Source organism: Callorhinus ursinus, unplaced genomic scaffold, assembly GCF_003265705.2.
Source record: "Callorhinus ursinus isolate GAN/ISIS: 27379988/994484 unplaced genomic scaffold, GSC_fseal_2.0 scaffold18, whole genome shotgun sequence".
In the NCBI taxonomy this organism is placed as follows: domain Eukaryota; kingdom Metazoa; phylum Chordata; class Mammalia; order Carnivora; family Otariidae; genus Callorhinus; species Callorhinus ursinus.
Window position 1 is genome coordinate 14697597 of NW_027397080.1, and position 12704 is coordinate 14710300.

The following is a 12704-nucleotide window of genomic DNA, read 5'->3' on the forward strand; positions in this document are numbered from 1 at the left end:
GGTGCTAGCAAAGTCCAGGCGCGTCGTAGGTGCTCGAGTAAATGCAGCTGCTGTTGCTCGCCCTGAGGAGCTGACCGCACCTGCAGAGCCTCCCTGCCCCAGGTCCTACACCCCACCCTCCCTTCCCATCCCACGTCTGTTCCTTCTCTTCTTCCAGAAGCACTCAAAAGCTCCCTCCTTGAGGATGTCCTCCCCGATCTACGCCGCCCCCTCCCCTGCCGTGAATCTTGCCTGGCTACCGGCCACCACGCGGGGCTGGAGGAAAACTGAGACCTTGAATGAGTCCTGCCCCAAACCTCTCTTCTCTCCCCGGTCCCAGGGCCTTAGGCGGGCCCCCTGACAAGCCTCTGCCTCCTCATCTCTGCAGTGGGGCGGCTCTCTGCACTTCCCAGACTTGTCCTAAAGCTCAAATGAAACAGCAGGTGCGAAGGAGCTCTGCAGACGCTGACTGGCAAACCCAGGGCAGGGAGGCTGGCTTGTCATTCCCACCTGTCTTCCTTCGCTCTGTGTCCCCTCGGCAACCTGGCGTTTGATTTATGTTTTCCTTCCACATTTCGTGATCTCCTTCCATGCAGAAACAGTGCACTAAGAACCGATCAGACAGCTGGGGGTGATGGGCTGAGTCCACCCTGTGGAAGTAAGTGCCCAGGCCAGCCTGCTGGTTGGGGTGCAGACCCCAGACTCCCCGGAGAGTCAGAGGGGCCATATTTCATTCAAAAGGGAACATAAAGGCCCACATCCCCTCCAACTGCCTCCCACTTTCTCTTGCTGTGGCCACCCAGGTGGGATATACCAGAGACAGGAAGAACTCGAACCTAAGCCTTTTGATACCAGTGCTCTGTGTGCTGATAGGGAAACTGAGGCACGGTTGGGGGGGACGGCGGAATTTTAGGTATCAGGGCAGCCAACGGGGCAAGCTGTTTCCTGGCACCAACTCAGCCCCGTCCACCAGGTCCATCAAAGTTACCCAACGATCCAATATATTTTTAGTTAAGATTCTGAGCCCAGGAGGGAAGCAGGAAATGATTCATTCTCTTTCTCAGCCAATGTACACAATGGCACATTATTAATATTTACTCAGGGGCTTCTCCAAGGACCCCAAATAGCAAATCATGGCAAGAGAAGGGAATGGAAGATGAGCTTTGCCAAGTTTGCTGGCTGCCTACAGATGGAGTGAAGGCGTCTGCTAAACATTTTGCACAGCACGGCACCCGGGCTCCCAGGGGCAGGGGCTCCTCATGGTGACCTAGCAAGAGGAAGCAATAGAATCTGGGAAACCAGAAGGATGGGAAGAGCCTGGGGCTGTGAGCCTCAGGGTCTCCATCAGTAAAATGGAGACGTGAACACTGCCCAGGCAGGTTTGCCAGCAGGGTAAAAGGACTACGCACCGCACTGGCCAAGAGCAGGTGCCCCAGAAATAGGGTCAAGGGTGAGCAGTGATGAGGACTGGAGGTCCACGCCAGTCCCTGCCCCCCTTGCCCAGGGTGCTTTGCAATGGCCTCAGGCACCCCTTTCAGTGGGAGAGGTCTGGCTCCCCAAGCTGGGCTGAGTGAAGGCAAACCAGGAAATGGCCCCTCTGCAATTCCATTCAGGGCCTCCCTGCCCCGGAGCCAGGCAGCAGCACTCTGGACCCTGCCTGCCCTGCCCCCCACCCCCCAGAAACCCTGCCCCGGCCCCTTCCCAGCCTCAACAAACAACCCTGACCCTTCTGTATGACCCCCCTCTATGTCACTGCCGTGAGAAATGAGGTCCAGATGTCATTTTCTAAATGGCAGGCACCTGCTGACAGCTTCTGGCTCTTGGGGCTATAACTGCAGTTCCCTCTCTCCCCTTTATGCCCTGTTCTGCACAAACTCCCTTCTGTCTCTGCCAGGGAGGTTATTAAATAGTTTATTAAATTTCTCTGCCTTTGCTTGCAAACTGTCTCTTTTAGAGATTAAAAAAAATATACTAAGACCCAAATAGGAAAGGTGAACTTCCTGAAGGCCACACAGCTAGACAATGATGGATCTGGGACTTTGTGAGTTTGGAACTCCAGGGTCTCCTGGACCTTTTGTGACTTCCCTGGGCAAGGAAGGGGATGGGACAGAGGACAGACGCATGGGACCAAAAGCAGAGGGTCAGAACAGGAATCCAGGCTGGTGTAGGAGCAAAAAGGAGGTTCAGAGGTAGGTGGGGACATTGGGGTCCCTAGACTTATTCCTTGCTTCGACAAATGCTGATTGAACACACCTGTAAGAGGCCCTGGCGATTCAACTATGATTCACAGTCCCTGCCCTCAGAGAACCCGTGGTCCAACAGGAAGAGCAGACAAGTAAATACCAATGTGTGCCATGGTAGGTGAAGTATAGGAGACTATGGACATTCATAGAGGAGATACTTAATCTGGGCTTGGCAATCCACGGAGGCTTCCCGGAGGAAGTGGTGCCTCCTGTGAGACCTGAAATAAGTAGGATATAGTTGTGACACCTTGCCTCTTTAGAGAGAAGAGCTTTGCTGGTGATTAGAGTTGTTACCAGAGACCAAGGCCAGGCTGGTATTCGTGCCAGCATCAAGCCAGGGCAGCCAGCTCTCCTAGAGCTGGATTTGAGCTGTGTTGCCGGCTTCTGTGTTGCTCTATGATTGCCATTCAGGAAAATTCTTAAGATTTTGGCCCCTCTTCTCATAAAAAGTGTGAGTGTGTTTGTGTGTGTTTATAGACACACATACTTTAGGGACTGAAAGGTGTTTGAGGCTGTGTAAGCCGTGGGCGGTGGGTGATGCTGTGCATAGACAGGAAACCGTGATGGGAGAGAAGCAGAAAGGGAGGGGGCAGAGCCTGGTTTCTCAGGTCCCTCCCGGAGCCCCCTGCTCCCCCTCCAGTTGGCACAGGAGAGACCAGGGTCCTCACACTAAACTCTCCTTTCCCTGCAACTAACTAGATTTTGCTCCTCACAACAGAAGGAGCCCTGATTCCAGCCAGGAGGAGGGACTTCCCGATGGTCACAGGGGTCCAGAGCCAGGCGGCCAGCTGACCCTGATCAGGAGGGGGATCACGGCCGGGCAGGCAGCGTTGAGGCCCCGAGGGTCCCTGCACACCTGGGGCCTGGGTTCCTCGGTGCCTCTCTCTCTCAATCCCTCTCCTCCCTGCTTTGTGCTCTTCCCCCTACTCCCCGTCTCTCTTCCTTTGCTCCCACACTTGGCCCCTCATCGGATCATTCACGCATCCCACAGGCACCCTCTGCAGCCCACCTTGTCTGTTCAGCCCCTGGGCTGGCCCGGAGGATGCCGAGGGGGAGGAGGTGAGTCCCTGCCGCTCCGGGAGCCCCCCCGCCCCGTCTGGCTGGGGAAACAGTGGAACCCATCACAACCCGGAGTCATCAGTGCCCAGATGGGGGAGATGCACGAGGGCCGGGGAGCCCAGGGGAAAACCATACCCTGGACAGCGGTGTCAGGGAGGACCTCTGGGAGGAGGCGATCATGCTGAGACCAAAGGAGAAGGCCGGGGAGCCAGGAGGAGGGTAAATGGGGGACAAGATTAGTACTGGCAGCAGCAACCTGGCACCCGCAAAGGTCCCACATGGAGGGAGAGGGGGGTCCCCTTGGAAGTGGCAGGCGGCTCTGCCTGGCTGGAGCCTGGGGTGCAAGGGTACAAGTGGGGGGTGGAAGGTGGAGAAAGAGGAGGCTGAGGGTGCACTGGGGTCAGGTCACGGAGGATGGGTGAGCTGGGCTGTGCAGTCTGGGCTTCATCCCGAGGGCCCTGGGGAGCCCTGGACAGATGGAGGGAGTTAAGGGACACAGTGACTGCTCTGTAGGCATGGGGGCCTGTGGGGGGCGGAGTTCCAGGAGGATCTGGCTCCTCCAGCCCCTGACCTGGAAGAAGCCCCTTCTCCCCTCCCCTCCCCTCCCCTCCCTAGCATTTTCTCTCCTTCCCTCCTCTGGACTCCCCGCCTCTCTCAGTGCTCTCCTCCATTCCTTCAGCTCCCCCCCCTCCCTCCTCCGCCCCTCTGCTCCGTCCGGACCCCTCCCCTGCCCAGGCGCCCACGGGCTCCGGGCGGAGCGGCACTTGCGAGAGCCTGCAGCGCCACCTTGGGGCCGGAGCCGGCACCGCCGCGGGGTCGCCACACCCGGAGGAGGACGCGGGTCCTTCTTGGCCCCGGGAGCAGGTGCCCACCCGCCGACCCCGTCCCAGGGCCCCTCCGCCGCCCGCAGCCCGGGTCCGCTGCTCTGGGGAGACGCTGGCGTGGACTGCGGCCCCCTCTCCGTCTCCCCGGACAACCCTCATTACCCGCCCGGCTCCTCTCCCCAAAGACCGGGCGCCAGAACTGATGAGCCTAATTAATGAGAGAATCCCTTCCCTTGCACACCGGTGCCGGGCCCGGGCCTAAGGACACCAGCGTTTCCTCCGCTCCCGGGGTGGGGTAGGCCACAGGGTAGCACACCCATATCACAGATGGGGACACTGAGGCTCAGACAAGGGCAGTCGGGGCGGATCACGCAGAACCTAGACCCTGGCACCGTGCCTTGTTTATCTGTTCCGTAGTCACTCGTGATCACCCACGCAGTGCCACATGCAGCTCTGGGACCAGGGACACAGGGAAGGAAAGACAGTGGCGGAAGTCCCTGCCGGGGCGGGGGGGTATGTAAGTGATGGTTCTAGTGCTGGGTGATCAGAGATTTGACAGGAATGTATCAGCTACTGTGGGAGCCCAGAGAGGGTGCTGCAACCCGGCGGGGGTGGGGGGGGGCCTCCCGGGGGGGGGGGGGGAGGGGAGGTCTGAACCGGCTTCAAGGAGGAGGTGGTGTCTGAGCTGATTCATCGGGGCAGAGTCCGAGTGTGCCAGGGGAAGATGATGGGAGGGCCTTCCAGGCAGGGGCAACAGCGTGCCCGATGGCATGGGGGCCCGAAAAAGCAGGAGGAGGGGTGTTCTGCGCTACTCCAGAGACGGCAGGAGCCCTGAGGCTGCAGAGAAGGGCCAGACCGGGAAGGGGTTTGGGCCTCTTCCTGTAGGCTTTAGGGAGATGAAGTATAATAGTAATCGTGATCACAGTGTATATTAATAGTCACCGCTAACACTTACTGAGGGCTTCCTGTTTGCCAGGAATATTCTGAATACCTTAGACATTTATTTCTTTCACTAATCTTAAGAGGATTATTGCCACCTCTATTTTATAGAGAGAAGGAGACACAGAGAGGTTAAGTCACTGCCCCGGGTCATTCAGCTGGTAGGTGGCAGATGTGAGCCCAGCATCTGGCCTGTGCCCTCACTGAGGACATTACAAAAGGGGGTGCAGGGCTGCGCCGGGAGCGGACCCCAGAGCTCTTTAGGCGATAGGGCCATCTGGCTGGGGCCACCGATCAGATGTGGGGGGAGGGCAGGAGGAGGCCGGGCTGACTCCCAGTCTTGCTCTGATGGTGCCATTCAGATGTCTCTCATTCAGAGAACAAATACTTGCATCACATCTGCCCAGGCTTGGTCTCTGCCCTCAGAGAGCTGACATTTCGGCAGCCAGAGGAGCAATGAACCTAAACACAGGCCTGAGGAAGGTAGCCTCAGACAGTGACCCTGACTCTGAGGACAATTGGACAGAGGGATCCAGTCTGGGAGGTGGGGGGGCAGCAGAGGACCACTCACCCAGGACCAACCACCAGGGACACACATTGTAGCTCTTCCCTTCCAAGGACCTGCCCCCACCCCCACCCAGAGGTCCTGTGAAGGCTGCAAGGGGGAGGGGTCCCTGATGGCTCACATCCAGGAAAATGCCCCTGAAGACCCCCTCTCTGCTTTCTGGGCCAGTCCCTTCCTTCCCCATGCATTGGCTCCCAACTATCTCCCTTGGGAACATCTCACATTAATGGGCCTAAAATAGCAAAGTTTTTGGCTTCCCCTGCCTGCCTCCAGGGCCAGGGGCCAGGAGGGATAGCTGAGACCTTTGGAAACAGAAATCACCTCTCTTTTCCACAGGAAGTTAAGGACAACCAATTCCCTGCCACACACTGTTTGTTTTTGAATAACCCCCAAGGTTACCTATAAAATATGAGACACAGAGAATCTTAGAACAGCAGAGTCTTAGATCCTTAGACTTAGCATCACATCATAGACTCGAAGGCTCTTAAAATTATGGAATGTTAGAAATAGAACACCTTAGATTTATGGCATCATTAAATTATGGATTTTTAGGGGCGCCTGGGTGGCTCAGTTGGTTAAGCGACTGCCTTCGGCTCAGGTCATGATCCCGGAGTCCCGGGGTCGAGTCCCGCATCGGGCTCCCTGCTGAGCAGGGAGTCTGCTTCTCCCTCTGACCCTCTTACCTCTCGTGCTCTCTCTCATTCTCTCTCTCTCAAATAAATAAAATCTTTTAAAAAAAATAAATAAATTATGGATTTTTAGAATTAAAACATAAGATCTGAAAAATCTCAGAAGCCTTGAATGTCATGGCTCCAACTTTCACTGGCTGATGTCTTTGGGCATTCACTTCACTTCCCTGTGCCTCCGTTTCCTTTCTTTTTGTTAAAAGTTTGTACTTTTGTACCTTTTTAACAAACTTTTTGTTAAAAGTTTGTACTAGTGGTTTGTACCTGCTAGTGTTCTTGCGAGGATTCAACGAGTTGCTACTGCAGAGAGCTTGGCCCAGTGCCAGACATCCGTAAACCGTGAGCTCTACTAAATAGTCTTACAACTAATCCAGTTCACCTGCCCTGTAACGCAGGTGAGCCAGCTGCTGTGTAGGAGGCCAGCCAGCCTAGACTAGATTCCCTCCTGATCTGAGATGGCCACCTTCACAGGTTTTTTTGTCCGGCTACATGGGACTGGGTCCCAAGCCTGCTGCCCCACAGTTCTCCCTGCCTTGGCATGTGCCAATCCTGTCCCCTAGTGATGGAGACAGCCCCCTCCCCCCAAAGACGAGAGGGGGGGCTTGGCCCGCTCAGCACCTTCCCCTAGACAGCCTGGGGAGGTGGTGCAATTTGTCCGGAGCCCTCCCCAGTCCAGCTCCCCTTTGCAGCCTTTCTCAGCAGCCCCTTCAATCTCCAGGTTTCCCAGGTGCTCATTTAACCTGCCTTCCGGGGAGAAAAGCATTCATTCATTCTCCTGAGGTCGGAAAAAACGTGTGCTTTATAAAGGCAACCTGGATTAGTAACATTTAAGGTAAAACTACAACTTGCAGATGTTGGGAGCTCAAGCATCACCTGGGGTACTACGGGACCAGTGGGTTGGATCTGGAAGGAGCACAGAGCCCCGCCTACCGGACCACAGCACCGAGGGGCTGGTGGCTGGGCCGGGCGCTCTGCCTTCCTGCCTGCATCTGAGTGCGGGACCACAGCCTGGCCTTGCCCAGGTGAGGACCCACATTCCGATCTGCACTCTTGCTGGGATGCAGGTCCCTGATCCCTCTGCATTGATTCAATATCCAGCACCAATAAATCCCCAGCTTCACCTCTAGGGGCTCCAGGAACGCGCTGCAGCCAGGGAGCTGGGTTTTTGCAGGGCTCCCATCACCAGCCTGAAGGCTTTTTCTGGCTGGGCAGAAGAATGGGTGTAACTCCCAAATTAGGCTGTCAACTGCTTGTCTTTCCCTAAAGGAGACATGGGGGCTGTTTCAGCTGAAACATTGAGGAGAGGGAGAAAGGGAAGTAGAAATTGGTTCCTTTCTAGAAATTCGGTGAAAACAGTCTGGGCTGGTTTTGTATTTCTACATTTTTTAATCTTTGCCCTGCCCCCCACCTTTGCCTCTGATGCCAAGGTCCCATGAGCAGATGTGGGTTCCCAGGACCAGGCAGCCGGAGCCAGGCCTGAGTGGTCAGTGGGGAGACCCAGCCGGGCTTGGGGCCACCACCTGGCCCAGCTCTGTGAGAATGAGGGTGGAGCCGGGCCTCAGTGATGGGGAAGAAGGTGCCAGGAATGGAGAGAGGCTCAAGAAGGGAAAGAACGCCTGTGCTTCCCCTCCCCGCCCGCACCCCACTTTCTGCGCCCGAAGAGTGAGTGGTCCGGGTTCCTCAGGCCCTGCCAGGTGATGGTCCTTCCCACATGCTGTTCCCCTGCTAGGAATGCCCTTCCCTCTGCTGGAGAAGCCTCTGCAGCCTTCCAGCCCCATGCCCCTCCTCCGAGAAGTCTCTGCTCTCCCAGCCCCTGCCCCTGCTCACCCCACCCTCCCCCACCATTGTTCTTTTAAGACCTTTCCAGCCCCAGACCTTCATGATTTTGGAAGCTCCTTCTTCCATGGGAGCACACGGGTTAGATCGGCTCCCACATTAACTCCTTGCACAGATAACCATGTGAGAGCTGAGCCGAGCCGAGGGTCACTCTTCGACACATATCAGTGTCAGTGTGCAACTTCCTGTTGTATTTTGATCCCATGACCTTTTCCAGACCTTATACATTTTCACAGGGCCCTCAAGAGCCCAGAGGTCCCAGCGCTGTGGCTGCAGTGGAGCATCTGCTGGAGAAAAGGACCCCCTTTCAGCCTGTCCCAACCCACTCAGAACGGGAGCCTCGTTCACAGTCTCAAGGGTGATGGGATCATCACGGTCTTCACTGGACAAGGCGCACCCTTGTCATTTCCAGATGCCACGTGGCCAGCACAGGGCCAGCTACGGAAGGATCGGTAAAGTTGCTGAAAAACAGTAAGTAAGCAGATAAGGTCTCCAGGCGATGCAGGCCTGCAGGGGCAGCAGACCGGAGGGTCTGGGTTTTGTGAGTTCAGGAACGCAGGACTGGCCTTCGTAGACCCCACCTCTTAGTGCTTGCCACACCAGGGAGCAGATTCCTCTCCCAGGGGGCCAGGGTTTTTTTCCCTGGAGATGTTGCCGGGATGGAGTGTCACTGAGGCCCCGCTAGGAGCCAGGTGGGTGGGACCGACAGTCTCTCCCAGTGAGACTCCCTTTGTCCCCTCTCCCAGTGGGCTGGGATGGTACGGAGGGGAGAGGGTCGGAGCAAATGGGGGGGACTCTGCAAGGCATGGACATTCCAGCAGCAGCTGGGCTGGTTGGACCTGGGTTTGGATGTCCACATTCACATTCTATCTGACCCCTAAGGGAGTGACACCCCCTACCAACGCGTCTCTGCATCTCTCAAAGCTAATATCCCCAGACTCACCAGACCCTTCCACCCCCATTTCATGCCACGCTCCCCCTCGCTCACTCCACCAGCCACACCGGCCTCCCCAGTTCCCCGTGAACACTCCAAGCCCACGCTGACCGCAGGGCCTTTGCACTAGCTGCTCCCTTTGCCTCAGAAGGCTCTTCCTGCAGATATCCACGCACTTCACTCCCTGACTTTATACCTCCCCAGAAGGGTCTCCTCCTCCCCTGACCGCCCCATCGAACAGGACTCCCTCCCTTCCTCCGGGGACCCAGAGGGATTGGTGGAAAGTTCAGTGAAGGACTGTCAGCTTGGGAATCTCACAGGAAGAAAAGAGACGAGCCTGTGCTGAGCACCTCCTGTGTGCCAGGCCTTCAGTCAGAGCCACATCTGTGACCTCATTTGATCACAGGGGTCCTTTCAGAGAGGACCATATCGTCTCCCCCTGTTTACAGGTGAGGAAACAGGCTCAGGGAAGGGAAGCGACCTGCCCGAGGCCTCACAGTTTGTAAGTGACAGAGCTGTCCCCAACCGTCCATCCACGGCCCTGGACATGGAGGTGCGGGGCCCTCGGCACCGGAGGTGGTAGCTGATGCTGTGCGTGCAGACGAGACTGTCCCGAGGGAGGGCAATGAGAGGCACAATGATAGATGTGGTGTATGTGAGGATGAGTTGAGAAGCCAGCAAAATGGGCTGAGAACAATCCATCAGAGGTGAGAGGGGAACTAAGAAAGGGGAAGAGTGATGTGCAAAGAGGGGAGGAGAACAGAAAATCAAGATGTGGGTGCCGGACATGGTCAGTGGCAACAGTGACAGCAGCGACCCATGGCAGTCAAAGGCAATCCATGGTGGTCAGCAGTGACCAGCGTGAGCACCGGCAGCCAATGACGGTCGGTGTTCAGCGGTGATCAACCATTGAATGGGAATCTGGGGTGGCCCATTGTGGTCACCAGCAGGTGATGATCTGGGAGAGATCCCTACAGGGCCAAGAGAGGGGACTGGGGGAGAGTGGGAGGGGAGGCAGGGCAGAGCCCCCTGATGACGCACAGCATGAGGACTGAACTAGAGAGAGGAAGCTCATGTTGGGGGGGGGGCTCCCTATTTCCTATTGTCACCTGCCAAGAGGGTGACTACTTGGGACAGCCGTGGGGGTGGGGCAGGAGAAAGGGAAGAGGAGGGAGAAGCCCAATGACTGTGAAGGAGCTAAGGGGACACCCACCGCACCTCACCCCAGCTCTGGCTTTATCAGGTGGCTTACAGTAAGGGAGGCAGAGGACCCCGGTGGGAAGGATTTGGAATTAGGAGTCCAGGCAACACGGTCAGAGTCAGGTTTCACCCCTCACTAGCTGGGTGACCTTGCTTAGCCTCCCCAGGCCTCATTCTTCTCATCCTAAAACTAGGATCCAGAATGCCCGCGCTCACAGCAAAGTTCTAAGTTCTTAGCACAGCGCTCCTGGTGACATGGTCAAGAACACGGGCTTTGGAATCAATGTCACTTCCTGGATTAGGTGACCTTGGGCATGAGGCCTCAGTTTCCCCATAGGCAAAATGGAGATGTTAACTGTGCCTACCCCGTGGCATTGCTCTGAACAAGGCAAGGCCTGTACGGAGCCTGTACGGAGCTCAGCACGGCACCCAGCGCAGAGGAAGCGCTCACTCGAGACATAGAGCAGCAACAGAAGTGTGTGGGGTTCCCTGCCCCCTCTCTTTTGGGGGGATTTTTTTCTCTCTGCTGCTTCATCTTCCTCTGTGGGTGGGGGCTCAGACGGATCTTGGTACAGTGGGGTCTTAGAGGTGTCACGGAGCCTGGAGATCATCTCTCGAGTCCAGCTTTCTCGTGGAAGGATGGAGAGTCAGGTTCAGAGAGAGATGAACGTGCCCAAGGTCACACGGAGAATTCTGGTGGAGCCCTGTGGGCACTTATTTGATCATCACGGCTGTCCTGGATGGGGCAGCCTGACTCCAAGACCAAGGCCCCATCCCCCAAGTTCACTGGGCGGGAACTGGGGCCAAGGACTCGGGGACTCACCTAATCCTCCACAGTGGACCTCAGAAACCAAACCAAATGCAGATAATGAAGTAGCTGCTGTGCTCTGAAGGGTCATGTTTCTGGAACACTGGGCTGAGCACGTGTCCCATCCCTGTCCATGGCCCAGCCACACACAGCACAGGCTGGGTCCAGGGCTGAGCCAGGAGTCTATCCCAGGCAGTTTGGCACCAGAACCCACAAAGCCACTCCCATTCTGTGTGCCTTGGCAGAGGGAAAGCAGGGAAGTTGTGGGGGGCGGGGGCGTGTCAGGGAGAGGCTCCAGCCCCTGGATGTCTGGGGAAGAACCAGGCCATGTCTGTCACATGGCAGCACATTATATGAGCTCATGTGTGTGGATGACCCGACCCTCTGTGTTTGACTTGAGGGTGTGCCCTGTCTCTGAGCAAACCCATCTGTCCCAGGGAGCTCCTGGGGAGGGCGTTGGCTGCTTCCCTAACGGAGTGGGCACAGCTCGGGCAGAGGGGCCGAGGGGAGAGCAGCGCCAGACAGACCTGCCCAGGTCCCTGCGCCACTAAGTCTGACCTGCTCAGAGATGAACAAAGCTCCCCCCTCCCCGGCCTCGGCCTAGGTTTCTGCATCTGCAAAACTGGACACAACATAACCACCAGACTGGGGCATTGTTGGGGGAGGCAGATGAAGTAAGAGAGCGATGGAAGTTGGTGCTCAGATATGGTAATGTGCCCCATGCTCCCCCAGCTGGTAAGCTCCGCAGACTGGACAGGAGGCTTTGAGGCCGCCCTATGTTCCAGTCCTCTGTCCCCCACTTCCCGGCCGTGGGCCAGCGATTTTATCTTCTAAGCCTCTATTTTCTCATCTGAGGAATGGAGATAATGACACCCTCTTGCAGGTTTTCCTCCAAGGCTTGCAATCTTGTGTTTAAATTGCCTGGTGCCTGGTAGCATCTGTGACCTGGCGGCCGAGATGATGAGAGTGGCAGTGGAAACAGGGGGAATAGAGCAGAATGAGGAGGAAGAGAGCTGGTTAGGGAAAGACCCAACCTCACCAGGAGAAGGGATGGGGCTGACTCTCTGTTGATACCCCCACCTGTCCCTCAGCCCCTACCAGGCAGGAGAGTCTCTGGAAGCTTCTGAGGAGGACTCTAGCAGAGGTGGCTGACTCCCCCTCTGAACATCGGCTGCAGCTCTTCCTCCCAGGGACTGGGCAGTCATGGAAAACATGAGAAGGACATCTGGGTCTGCGCTCCCCTGGGGGCAGGGGCTGGAGACCAGAGGATGGGGGCAGCGGGGGGCAGGGCGGGGGCAGGGGGATGCAGGAAGGGCTCCACCTCTCTGCTTGTTTAGTGGGTGACCCCACAGCAGCCCTGTCTGAGCCCAGGCTCTTTTCCTGATCTAATTAGCCTCACTGAGAATTAAACTGCGCAGCCCTGAAGTGAGCCCGCTCCCCTGAGAGCATTTCAGAACTAATACTGATTAAATATGAAACAGTTCCTTCTTCAGGCCCTGAGTCGAGGAGGCAAGAGCCAGAGATGGGAGCTGTAATTACTAGTTCTGGTGATGTACCCTGCATGTTTAAGAAGAGAAGAGAGGAGAAGGGAAGGGAGGGGAAGAGTGGAGAGGTGAGGAGGGGAGGAGAGG